The sequence below is a fragment of the Lissotriton vulgaris genome, chromosome 8 (assembly GCF_964263255.1).
Source record: "Lissotriton vulgaris chromosome 8, aLisVul1.2, whole genome shotgun sequence".
NCBI classification, from domain to species: domain Eukaryota; kingdom Metazoa; phylum Chordata; class Amphibia; order Caudata; family Salamandridae; genus Lissotriton; species Lissotriton vulgaris.
Window position 1 is genome coordinate 761441421 of NC_141696.1, and position 14768 is coordinate 761456188.

The following is a 14768-nucleotide window of genomic DNA, read 5'->3' on the forward strand; positions in this document are numbered from 1 at the left end:
AGTAGACAATAGTAATGTGATCTATGTGTAATGTTTTTTGATTCAGTTATGTGTTTTATCAAATTACTTTTGGCTAACTCTACATGTATGTTACTCTGGACACTGTGATCAATTTTCTACATTGTCTTCACTGCACACATAGTTTCCTTCAGAGAAGGAGGAGACAACAGCCTCCAGTCTACTGCCCATTCCCAGCCCTTCCGACCACAGAAGAAGGGCATTTCATAAAGAAGTTTTGTTTAAATCGTCAAACAAAACAGGATTTATATCATCATTTGGAGGCTGATCTCCGGCCTCAAAACAGTTATTCCATATACAATCCACCTATTGTGAGACTTATGGCAGTACTGTATTTTCTGACCACAGGTTCCTTCCAGGACACTGTGGCTATATCTGGTGGTATGTCACAACCAATATTTAGTGGTGTACTGAAAGACGTGCTTTCAGCAATGTTAAAACACATTGACAGCTACATCCATTTTCCCAGATCTGAGGATTTAGCCCATATGAAGGGGGAGTTCTATTCATTTGGTTGTATCCCGCACATAGTTGGAGCCATTGATTGCACCCATTTTGCTTTAGTGCCACCCGAAGCCAGCGAACAAGTTACTGTTACAGGAGGCACTTCCCTTCTATCAATGTGTAAGTTGTCTGTTTACCAAATTTGTACTTCTCAAATGTTTGTGCCCTGGTCCCAGGGTCATCCCATGATTCCTTTATACTGCAAAACACCACCGTACCCCTGCTGATGTCACAACTACTATCCGAGAGGGCATGGCTTGTTCTTAACTATGATCTGTCCCAATTTTGTGTGGATGGTGTCAGGCTGTATCATCAGAAAGTCTGCTAATAATTTTTGCACTTATGGCTATCTTCCATCTAGGAGATTCAGCGTATCCCAACCTTCCAAGGTTTTTGGCATAGTTGAGGAATTTAACTACGCCAGGGGGGGCATACTTCAATAAGGCACATGGAAGAACATAGCAGCAGTGGAGCAGGGTTGTGGGCTCATGTAGACCAGGTTCAGATGTCTGGACAAGACTGGGGGGGGTCCCTCCTCTACTCATCCGGGAAGGTGTGTCAAATCACCAAGGCCTGCTGCATGCTGTACAACATCGCCATGCAACAGAACATTGCTTATATCGCAAAGGATTGAGGCCATGAAGTGCCACCGGCTGAGGATCAGAAATGCCAAATGATGATAGTAGTGAAGAGGAAGGAGCCGACTTTCGTCAAGATCTCATCGCCAACTTCTTCTTAGGAGTGTAAGTACGTTGTGAGATGTCATGACTTTGAGTATTAATGTAACTCTTCTTGTGATGATGTGAGGAGGATGTTTAAGGGAAATATTAGGAATCTAAAGCACTGGCAAAATCTGCTGAAAGGTGTTTGTGGAGGAAGTTTTTAACACATGCTCACTTTGTTGGTGTTGCTTGGTTTATCTTAGAATTTTGTCATGGACTATGTACTAAGTAGACTAAGTTAATGTTTTCTCTGTATGGTTTCATAGCTGAAATCTTTATTTTGGTCTGTTTTAAGTATCCTCACTGTGTCATCTTCATTTGGGCATTTCAGAGTTGTGACCTTAGCAGATATATGATAATGTTTGGACAAACAAAGTAGACATGGATTGTTCCTGGGAATGACTGTCACAGACTTTGGTTGTACAAATGCTATACCAAGGCAGCTTGCACAGCGATAGGATAGAAGTAACGAAGAATCCATTTGACTTGTCCTTGTTGTATTGTCGTCCTAATGCAATATGTGTGGCATCTTGTGCTCCAACAAAATAAAGGTTGTTGTGGGGCTAAATTATGCTAGTCTCCCTTCACATTGGCTAAAGCTTCCCTTAGTATGAACTGTTTGTAGCTGTTCATACGTCTCCGCGCTGTAGGCCAAAGGTCCTATGGCACATCATTGACATTTGTTGGGAACATTCAACCAGAGGCAATAACCCTGGTTTGGAATGAGCCTGTGATCAGAAACTGCTCTTCTGCCATGTGTCTTTGTATTGTTCTGAATGATGATTCCTTTTCTGAGCTAGGCATTATGACTCCAGCTGATGATACAGACCTATTTTTATGTTGCCGATTTTATAGGAAATTGTCCGATGTATCCCCTACTTTCATGTTGTTAAGGTTTGAACCTGAAAATATGAGCACTGACACAGAAAATTTGAGTCATTTATGATTTGCTATGTTTCTGTTATCATGTCAGCCTATGATTGGAACAATGGAATAAAGATGCTATAAGACCAGACACTTGTATGTATGTGTTGGTGTGATATGGTTCTGATCGTGAGCTAAACATTGTTTACATTCAACATATCCATGCTTGGACAAATAGCTTAGTTTGTGATTAATGTAGTTATTGCAGTGATCTAGAGGAAAATAAACAAAGTGCAAAACCTAACAGGAAAAACTAAAAGTGAAGAAGTAAGTCATGGTGAATAAAATCATATTTGTAGATGCCAAATTGTCTGAAGTCCAAAAATATTACTACCATAAGAAACGGGAAAGTGTCCAGAAATAGTCCACAAGTGAATGTGCTGCACAAACTGGAGAGAATTAGGTTGTGGTTTCTTACTGGCAGTGGTGGGTGCCTTGCAATCTACACATCTTGGATTTTTGGGAGGATGTCACCGCCTAAAGGTGAGGGTAGTATTTCCAGTTGCTGAGGGGTAGATGATGGTGAATAAGCCCTGCAGAGGGTGGTGTTGACGTCCTGCATCACCCAAATGAGCTGGTCCATGTTGGTGTTGTTGGTGACATATGCAAAAGAAACAATTGATAGACGGATTGCTGAACAATACAAACATTCACCCCCAGTCACAAGGATCTGGGTTTAATCCATCGTTCCTTTGTTTTTTGGAAACAAGCATCCTAGGACCGGTTTCGGGCATCAGCCCATTTCAGCCAGGCTAGCTTGAATCCAGTGGCATGGTGAGCACTGGACCCACGTCTGGCCACACCCTTCCCACTTAGGGTGACAAATGCAAAAGAAACAATTGATGGACGGAATGCTGAACAATGCAAACATTCACCTCCAGTCACAAGGATCTGGGCTTAATCCACCTTTCTTTTGCTCACCATGCCACCCCAGTTTGGACCCAACCATATGCAAATCAGTCTTGATCCTGCGCCTCATGGGAACAGTCCAGCCGAAACTGCCAAGCCAGGTCCTCCCTGGACCAGCAACAAGCATACTGGGACCGGTTTTGAGGCATCACCCCTCATCAGCCAGGCTAACTTGAATCCAGTGGCGTGATAAGCACGGGAGCCACGTCTGGGCATACTCTTCCCACTTAGGGTGACAAATGCAAAAGAAATAATAGATGGATGGAATGCTGAACAAAGAAAACATTCACCCCCAGTCACAAGTATCTGGTATAATCCATCATTCTTTTGCTCACCAAGTCACCTCAGTTTGGACTCAGCTATATGCAAATCAGTCTTGACCCTATGCCTCATAGGAACAGTCCAGCACGAACTGCCAAGCCAGGACCTGGGACCGGTTTTGGGCCATCATTCCCCTTCAGCCATGCTTGCTTGAATCCAGTGGCTGGGTCCAAAGTGGGGTGGTGTGGTGAGCAAAAGAATGATGGATTTAACCCAGATCCTTTTGACTGGAGGTGAATGTTTCCATTGTCTATCATTCTGTCCATCAGTTGTTTCTTTTGCATGTCTCCTGTTATTACTGCATGTATATTCAGGTAAGACAACTAGTAGGGATGTAATTTACCTCAGTAAGAAATAAATTGACTGCTACTGTTTTTTATCGAGATAGTTCAGAACTTAAACACAATAGAGGTCATCATGGCAGCATTCCCCATAATGGTCAAGATAGTTAGAGACATATAAGCATAGACTCTACATGTAAGTGCCACAATCTCTCTTAAGTTACAAACACATAAACAGGCTGTGTGAAACTTCTTAAAAGCAGCATTGCAAAGTAAAATTAAAATAAACTACTTCAGGCATATTTTTAGATTAGAAAAAATAATTTCCCCTTTATTTTTTTATGAAGCAACCCACCCACTCCACCCAAAGAACATGCCCACCCCTCTTCCAAACAATACTGACCCAAGTCTCAAAACTCAAAGCATTCAAGAAAGTCTCTACAGTTCCATGTCCCTTCTAATCCTTTCCACCTAGTGAAGTACTACAAAAATATACCATAGAACTATACTTACCAATAGCCCATATACCTTATTTACCATACATAAGTCAATTGGCAATGGAAAATGTTCAATAGTTTATTTTGCAAAAGCGCCCTATATAGGGGAGCCTTCCTCTCACCGCAGCTCTCAAACGTGTTCAGAGGAGACTGCTGGATCACATTCAAAACAGTGCATATATACTTTTGGCATACCTCATTGAAACCCCGTACATGGAAAAGTACCAGTAACTGAGAAACCAACAGGAAGACCCATATACGGCACAATAGATTTATTTGAAACTTAGCACAAGCTATTCCAGGGTTAGGTCAGTAAAGGTTCCTCCCTTTGGTGCTGGTGCTTGGGAGTACAGGCATGGCGCCTGCAAGAATGTGTTCATCGTACAAGAAAGACAGATGTGACCTTGAGTTCCCTAAGTTAGAATCAATGCTCTGTTCATAGCCCGGGCCAACCTTTTAGACTCACTGCTCAGCAGTATGTCACCTGTTTTCCTTACTTACGAAAGAGGCCCAGGGAAATGAAACCAGGATGCCATTTGTTCGGTTCAGACCTAAGGTTTTGGTCATACATGGGTCAAGTGTATTTACAAGAGGTTTCTATCATAATAGCAAATATATATTGGGTACATTAAGACAACACTATATAATATCGATTTTATATTTCTTCAGACCGCCCTTTTGGCGTGATGTAGCCAATATATAAAGGCTGGTCTACTAATCTAAGAACACACCCTCATCTATCTGCATGAGGTCGGCCACCTCCTTTTGCACTAACTGCTTATCAATTTCAGTCTGTCGGGAAACGGTCAATAAGGAAGTAAGTTTGGTGGCACAATAGGAGCAGCATGCCGGGCCACAATGAAGGCACAGGCAACAAACAAATACCACTCCCAGTGCTCCAGCCAGAATCATGAAAATGTTCCAACCCCAGGTGGAGAGGAGATCCCATAACCACCCGGTTAAAGACCAAGTCCCAGTATCAGCATGGACTTCCGCAGCTAAGCGATGTAATTTCTGAATAGCTAAATGTGTAGTGGGAGCAGAATCTGGAATATATACACAGCAGGAGCTGCCGATCACACAACATGCTCCTCCTTGATCAGCCAGGATGACGTCAAACACCATCGGATTTTGAAGCGATACAAGCCTTGTAGCCTGAAGCTCTACAGTGAGGTTAGTTAAGATCCCAGCAGTAGTTTGAACTACATTTTCCACTACTCTAGAGAGACGTCTAACATCTCTACTAGTGAAAATGGGACCCCATATTGAAAAGAGACCCTTTGCTATATCCATAAACTGCTGAGAAGCAGTATCAGTGTGATCAGTGCCTTCAGTACTAATACTCCTGCTAACTAGATAGGAATCTAAACTTTGTTTAGTCAGCTGGTGTGTCTTGTTATAATTAGAAGGAGCTATATATACCGTAGGATACAAGAAGGACAGGTAACATTTTCCTGCCCATCCTCTAGGAAGCCAAGTGTAGGCATTCTCACCACCAACAAAATACACATTTGGCGGAGTTATCAAAGGTAGGGTGCTGGCATAATGCAAAATGTAAGTATAGTTACATCTGCTATTCCCTACATTAACATGACCTTTCCCTTGTATGCAAATGGAAGCAGTACTATTCAGAACAGAAACTGGCATTGCATTATCATCAGTGACATTTCGATCCTGGAAATGCTGAAAATATTGCGTGGAATTAAATTGCTCAAAATCCAACATTTCTTCCTGTAACCAAGTAGCATTTTCATAAGTGGTGTATATATTCATACAGGCATCCGGATCTAAAGATCCCTCACCTTGGTTCCCCTGGGCATCAAATCCCTGGTGTTGTTCTATATACTTTAGAACAGCTTCATAGTCCTTTTCAGTGTATCTTTTGGGATCAGCTACATAATGCAAATACATGAGAGATAGTAACTGAAACCAGGATTCACAGCTTGCTAAATGTGATAATGGCAAAGAAATGAACAAATCATGGCGATGCATTACAGATGGCAAAAGGCCACATACCCAGCAGTTTGTCTTATTCGTAGTGCTATGAGCCTCATGCAACATTTCTATGAACGCATTTTTAACATAGGTTTCTCGATGTCGCTCTTTGTGGGGAGGCAAGGTATAAAAGAAATGCTCAGGTGGGGCTGTGGTGGTACCTAAAACATTATGCATAGGGTATTGAAATTCCAAATACATAAACACGCTCATTAATATTATCATAATTACTGCAATAATTTAATTATTACAAAGGCTATCTTCACTCTGGTAGCCCAACCGGAAAACATGGGGACATTCTCAATAAAAGTTCTGGGAACGAGCGGTCTCTGATCTTCAAAAGCAAATCGGGCAGAGGGATACATCCTAACTAAAAGTCCAAACTAAACTCGGGGAAAAGGTGCAAGCCGACTGCCAGAGGGTTTCTTCTCCCTGTGTCCATTTATAGCCTCACAGACAGGCTCTTGCTATCCATCCACAAAAACGATCTTCACTGTAATTTTACCGTTGCAATTTAGGCCCTTTTAGATTGCATAGCCTTTCTTTCTGAACAGAGCAATATGTCAGTTCCAAGCTCTTAACGGGCTCAGTCCAGTGTCTCGCTCAATACCCCAGAAAGGCTTATCTTCAACCCTACAATTCAAGTATTTCCCTATCTCCTACAATCCAAAACTGGGGTATCGCATGATTTTCGGGGTCGTAAATTGTATCGAAGATGGCCAGGTTGCTTCTGGTCATGGAACAACACAGCAGCAGGGACATTTGGTGTAACATGTTTTTCAGAAGCCTCAGAGGGATCAGCCTTATCACTAGTTCCAGAAACTGAGGCCGATTTGTCTCCTTGCGGTATCAACAAGCCTTCCTCCCGCCCGATTTCAATGGCATCTGGGAAAGGCAAAAACTTTACCTTTCGTTCTCCCTCTTGTGTCAGAACTCCATCTCGGTTCTGCTGATCAGAAGGAAGCGGTAAGGGTAGCTTCTTTACATGCGACACATGTATCCAGTGCTTTTTCCCATCTACTTTCACTGCTGTTCGGTTGGCCAGGATGATCTGGTAGGAACAGCTCCACCTGGGTTCCAGACTCAATTTCCATTGATAATTTTGCACAAGTACCCACTGTCCTGGTTCCAAGTGATGTCCGGGACCCTCCGGCAGCGGCAGCAATACTGCTGAAACCTGTTGATGAATAGAACGCAGGTCTTTAGTTAAAGCGTACAGATAATCTGTCATCATAGGGTAATAAAGATAATGGAAGGATCTAGGCCTTGGAACACCCCACGCATTGGCTGGTTGACCAAAAACAACTTCATAAGGTGACAGCCCAGCCCGAGAATGGGGGGTTACTCGTATTGACAATAATGCTAAAGGCAGCGCATCTAGCCAACTCAGACCCGTACTCTTCTGTATCTTTGCCATCTTCAATTTCAATATGCCATTATATTTCTCAACCAGTCCTGCGGATTGTGGGTGTCATGCTGCATGAAATTTCTGTTTTATTTGCAATCCTGTACAAACATATTTAACGAGTTCTGCAATAAAATGTACCCCATTGTCTGTCCATATATTTCGGGGCAAACCAAATCGGGGCAGTAACTCCTTAATTAGGGCTTTTGCAGTAGCTAGGGCAGTATTCTCTTTGGTGGGGTATGCTTTAACCCATTTACTAAAAGCACAAACCACCACCAACACATACTTGAGATTGTTTACTCTGTCGAATTGAAAATAATCCATTTGTAACACTTCAAATGTCAAAGAAGGGGGTGCAAAATTTCCACTAAGGACTGTCTCCCTCCCTCCAGGATTATGCTGGAAACAGACCATGCAGTATTTGACCACTTGGGCAGCAGTTTTGGGGACATTCGAGTTATTTCACACTGGGTCCAATAATGAACAAATACCTTTTGTTCCAATGTGGGCAGTGCCATGGGCCATTACTACTATCGCGTACACCAAGGCATTAGGCAATAATCATCTCTATCTGTCAATCAAATCAGTCCAGCAATCATTCTTATCTAACCGCCCTATTTCCTGTTCCCATTTTAATAATTCATCAGGCGTGGCTTCTTTCTGCAATTCTCTAACACTTTCAATAATATTATCAAATACTGTAGTCTCCACCACCCATTGAGTTGCTACACTGGGGAACATTGTGGACATTTTAGTTTGTGCTGTTTCCTTCGCTACTTGATCAACGAAGGCATTTCCCTCTCCTGTAGTATCAAATATTTTCTTATGGGCACTACACTTAATGATAGCTACCTTCTCTGGTAAGGTCAAAGCATATAACAATCTTTCAATCAACGGGCCATGTTGTATTCTTTGACAATGGGAGGTAAGAAATCCTCGTTCCCTTCACAGCCGCCCGTAACTATGGGTCACACCAAAGGCGTATTGGCTGTCGGTAAAAATATTTACTCTTAACCCTTCACTCAGTTCACATGCTCTTAATAATGCTATTAGTTCAGCTGCTTGCGCTGATTGCTGAGAAACACGAGCGGTCTCTACTACTGTTCTAAGGGTAGTTATAGCATAAGCAGCTGTTGTCATGCCATCTGGTAACTTGAAACTAGAGCCATCCACATACAACTCCACTTGTGGGTCAGATAAAGGGGAGACAGTGATGTTTACACGTCCCTTCGTTTCTTCTTCAGTCCGAAATACACAATCATGGACATCGTCCTTTTGGTCACTCGAAGGGAGGGGTAGTAACGTGGCTGGATTCAGAGTGGCACATTGTTTAATTTTAATGTGGGGTACAAATAAAGTTAATTCATAACCAGTCAATAGTGCACTCGTGAGGTGCTGAGTTTTTGTTCGATTCAATAATATGTCCACAGCGTGTGGTACCATCACTGTGAGATCAGTATTCAAAACAATCCTCTCGGACTGTCGAATGGCCACCGCCACAGCAGCATTAGCCCTTAGACAGCTTGGAAGGGCTCTGGCAACATTATACAATACTGTCGAAAAATACGCACAGGACCGTTATTTTCCGCGAAAACCCTGGGTTAACACTGAGAGAGAACATCCGTCCACCTCATGCACATAGAGTACAAAAGGTTTTCGGTAGTCCGGAGTAGCCAAGACGGGTTCAGAACAAAGAGCAGTCTTTAAAGAATTAAAATCATCTTGACATTCGTCCGTCCAGGGCAAGGGTTCATGCACATCTTTGGTAACCACATGCAACAAGAATTTAGCAAGAAGGGAAAAATTAGGAATCCATTGGCGACAGTAAGAGGTTATGCCTAGAAAAGCACAAACATCACGCTGAGTACGCGGCACAGACATATTAATAATACCAGTTATTCGTTCAGGAGTTAATTGTCTCCCCGCTTTCGATAGTAAATGACCGAGATAGGTCACTTCCTGTCGACAATACTGAAATTTGGAAAAGGACACTTTATTACCATTAGCAGGCAAGTGGTGCAACAGTTTAACAGTGGCTTCCTTACAACCATCCGCTGTATCAGACGCCACCAGAATATCATCCACATTTTGGACGAGAACATTACCTGGGGGATGAACCAATTCATCCAATACTTCTTTTAGAGCCTGACTATAAATACTAGGACTTTCAGTGTAGCCTTGAGGTGCACGACAAAATCTAAAACTGCGGCCAGATAATGAGAATCCAAAAATATGACGGCTGTCCGGATGTATGGGAATACTAAAGAAAGCGTTTTTTAAATCGATCACTGAAAAATACTGTGCGGTAGAGGGAATCATAGTCAAGAAGGCAGTGATGTCTGGGACCACAGGATATTGAGGAATCACTATTTCATTAACCTCTCTAAGGTCAATTACAAAATGATAAGTATCTTTATAATCAGGATCACCATATAAATGGGCCTTTTTTAATATCGGTAAAATAGGAATATTACAAATATTTGCTGCTGTTTCTTCTACAACTCCTTTCTTAATTAAATCACGAATGACATGCAATAAAGCCTGTTCACCTTCAGGCGAAATTCGATATTGGGGAATACGTGGTAGATGCTCATTTGGTTTTAAGGTAATGGATACAGGGGTATTTTTAACAATCCGAAAACCGTGTCCTCTTTTGCCCAAGGAGTGGGGGGTATATCTGCAAACTCAGGAGGGAGAGGTGCATTTTTGACTAAAAAATTAGATATACGTTCAATGGGAGGCTGTAATGTTAGATACACACCATCAGGAGAACAATAAATACCAGCATGCAACTTTTTTAATATATCCAAGCCTAGCAAATTTTTGCCGCAACTAGAAGTAGGCAAAAATGGTGAATCCACAGTAACAGGTCCAATAGTAAAGGGAAGTGGTTTTGAAACGGGGCTTACCACAGGGATTCCTGAAAATCCCACCAATACGTTATTTTGCCCAGACAGAGCAGCCCCTGGGACAAATGTATGAGTAACAGAACTATTCATAGCTCCAGTATCCACCAAAAACTTATCAGATGTCCCCACCAATTGCCCCTGGACGTAAGGCCCCTGCTGGTCAACTGGTACTGATATATGGCCCCTGCTCTGTCCGTGGCTGTCTCATGCATAATTGTTTCCACCATAACTGTCTACTCCATAGTCCTCAATATAGTACTGCCTTCCTTGAAAGTCATCAAAATAGTTTTTTCCTGACTCATCGCTGGCCTGTCACCACATCTCATACTACTTCGATCGGTACCTCCTCCTCTTCCTCTATTGAAACCACCCCGTCCGTATAGTAATGGACACTGGGCTCGCCAGTGTCCCTCCTCTCTGCAGTTCGAGCACTGATCAATTCTTACAGGGGGTCCCTGACCTCCACCCCCTCTCATCAATGTGCCCCTTCTACCGTTTTGCCCTCAGCATTACCCGGGTTTTCAACTCCTTAACCTTTTTATCCGACTTACTCTCATTTTCTCGATGCTCATAATACTGAGCCATGCTAAGGATTACTGAGGGGGTTGAAGGGGTCCAAGTACTTTCGGTAGCCTGTAAACGTGTTTTTATTTCTGGTAACAAATTAGTGACAAATCTATTTACAAATAGTCATATGCCACCTTCTGTGGACAAATCCTGTCCACTGAAGTCAATATATACTTTCTCAAACCGGGTAAAGAAGTCTGATACATTTTCATCCTCCTTTTGGGTGCAGGCTGTTAGCTTGTCCCAATCCACTTTTCGTGGGGGAATAAGGGTTTGCATATATGTAATAATTCGAGCAGGTATAGCTAAAATCTCATCTTTAGGCTTATTGCCAGGCTTCCGATCTTTGTCCCATACCTTAATTTGATCCCAGGTCCCTCCAAGTTTGGCAGCTTGATCTGAATAATGCACTTGTCTCCATATATCTACTGGGACTAGAAGAGCGAAAAATAACTCGATATCAGCTAAAGTCATAACGGCCGAATTTGCAGCTTCAGTTAATTCGTTACAATAAGCCGTAGGATTCTTTCGAGGGTCAGGAAGCTGAGCTTTTAAGGTAAGAACCTCACTCCGCTTCCAAGGGGTAGAAACCCATTGGTCTTGAAATGTGCCTCTAAACGTGCTCTAATGACTTGGCCTCCTCCGTCCAATACTTCGGGAACCTCAGGATGGAAAAGAGGATGCACTTCTCTAATAGGGTACTGTGTCCCTACATCTGGGCATCTCCTATTCATTCGGTCCCGATAGTTTATCAAAGTTTCAACATTCTGAAACACCTGTAATTCAAATTTAAAAGCTGGATCTTTGATGTCGCACAATATCTGAGGGGCCAGCCCTTCTTTAAAACATTGTTCCCATAAAGAAATCAGTCTTATTGCCATATGTTCTAATGCTAGTTGTTGTGTAACTGGTTCGAAATCTTTCATGGTACTCCAGATGTCCTCTAGAGTATAAATTGGATTCTGCATCCTTTGGGACACCTGAATCACTACAGCCTGTCTTTCTTCATCTCCTAAGGATGATCGAGTAAAAACTTGTTGACCTTCCATCCCTCCAATAGGGCGTCGTGATAAGTCATCTGAAGAGGCAGCGGTCATTCCTTTAGGGGTAACCGTCATTCCTCTAGCTGGGGGTGTTAAAATACTGGGGACAAAGGGGATGCAGCCACCATCCCAGGTAACAAAGTAATTAAATTTGAGGTAGTGGGACGGAGGGTAGGAGGGGCAGGCAATGGAGCATAAGGGTGCACAGCTACTGGGCGGTTGCGACCGCTGCTCCTGTCTTTCCTATCCGGTCCACTGGGACCGCTGGGTACACACTTTGGGGTGCATTTGGTGGCGGAGGGCGAGCCTCTAATAGTTCCTCTATTTCGTCTTCTGCTTCGGTTCGGGTCACATAACTTTTATCAGTCTGCAACCTAAACTGTCTATCTAATTGCTCGATATTATTTTCTACTTTTTCTTTCTCATATGCCACTGCCTTTTGGGTTATAGTCTGTCCTGCTTTAATCTTTCCCAATTTTTGCCTCCTTTAACCATAAGGTAAAGTAGTCAAACATAGTCGGACGGCTCTTTCTCAAAAATAATTTATTCTGTAAATAATACATTTTTCTTTCATCAAAAGACCCTGTTAAGGGCCACTGTAATTCTACATTATCTTTAGTATATTTGTTCCACAGTGTATTAAACAAAATGGGAGAAATACCATGTTTAACGTACATGTCAAAACTAGGACTGCCTTCCGGAGGAGCGGGCTGTCTTTCTTCCAGCCGCCTACTTTTCTGACGGCAGCACCCAAAACATAATTTACTAAAAAAAGAAATTTTTATATATTCAACAAATCATATCATTCCAACTGCAGTTACACTCATAGACGTGTATACTCACCACACACTCTTTCATTTTTTCAACCCACAACAAATCAATTGTAAATAAAGTGCATAAATTTCGATCAATAAAAGTACTCCGGTCATGACTTTACAATTCCATACGACATGTCTCATACACGAACAGAACCCGTCGACTCCTGTTCGGGGAATCGATCACCCTGGATTCCAGACCAACAAAAGAAATCACAAAAGAGACAGTCCAGAGACTGTCCTGGGATCATCAGACAGGCGTACCACGGACCCTCCTACAGACTATCCCCCAGTCCTGTGCGGGTTGGGCCAGGCATTATGGGCGCCACCCCAGACCCTGCTGTTACCCAGTTGCTCCTGGGGGCTTTTCCGAAGAGGATCCGGCCGAGTGAGCACCCACCGTGCAACACTAAGGCGTCCAATGTTGTCCCAACTAATCACCAAACAAGTCTGTGGGGCATCTGCCCATGCAGTCACACCTCTGCCACGTCAGACCCCCAGATTCCCTGTGGTTCCCTAATCACTATATTCCATACACAGTTAACTGTTCTTTTGAGCCACTTCTCAAAAAGTGCTCATTCCATACAATACAATTCACTTACCTGGTGCACTCAGGTCTGATTGAGCGTTCTCCATCGCCAACTTCCTTTATAGACCAACACGGTCAGCTGTTCCCGGGTTAAGCCCGAAGGACCCCGGCGAAAGGTAATTTAGCAGCTGGGAAAGTCACTGGATCGAGGAGTGGAATTTTCCTTTTTACCACAACCTGGTATCTCAATTAGGATCCTTTTTCTGTCCACCCCCTCGACCAGAACCCCTCCCTGTCCCTCTTCCCCTGTTTACAGGAGGGGACAACCCTATCGCGGAGTCCTGGTGGAGTCGCCAACTGAAGTACTACAAAAAAATGCGATAGAGCTATACATACCAATAGCCCATATACCTTATTTACCATACATGAGTCAGTCGGCAATGGAAAAGGTTCAATCATTTATTTTTCAAAAGCGCCCTATATAGGGGAGCGTCCCTCTCGCCACAGCTCTCAAAGGTGTGCAGAGGAGACTACTGGATCACATTGAAAACAGTGCATATATACTTTCGGCATACCTCATTGAAATCCCGTTCATGGAAAAGTACCAATAACTGAGAAACCAACAGGAAGACCCATATAAGGCACAATAAATTGATTCAAAACTTAGCTCAAACTATTCCGGGGGTAGGTCAGTTAAGGTGCCTCCCTTTGGTTCTGGTACTTGGGAGTACAGGCATTGCGCCTTCAAGAATGTGCTCATCTTACAAGTAAGACAGATGTGACCTTGAGATCCCTAAGTTAGAATCAATGCTCTGTTCATAGCCCGGGCCAACCTTTCAGACTCTCTGCTCAGCAGAATGTCAGGTGTTTTCCTTACTAATGAAAGAGGCCCGGGGAAATGAAACCAGGATGCCGTTTGTTCGGTTCAGGCCTAATGTTTTGGTTATACATGGGTGGAGTGTATTTACAAGAGGTTTCTATAATAATAGCAAATATATATTGGGTACATTAAGACAACATTATATAATATTGATTTTATATTTATTCACCAGCCCCAAAAAACAACAAATCCCTCCCACCAAAAGGAAAATATAAAAAAGGTCTAATAGAGGGCGTTATGGACGTCTGTCCAGATCTGGTCCAAGCTCTGCTCCATCAAGGTGAGCTGGCCCTCAATGGTATCAAGTCACGGCAGAATGCAGCAATGACCTATTGCTATCATTGCAAGGGTGGCAGCAGTTGGCTGGCAGTGGCACCGGTGATGGGATGGCTTGGATGCTTCAGGCTGGGGGGAGCTGGCTGCACTGGGGCCTGGCTGTTGGGCAA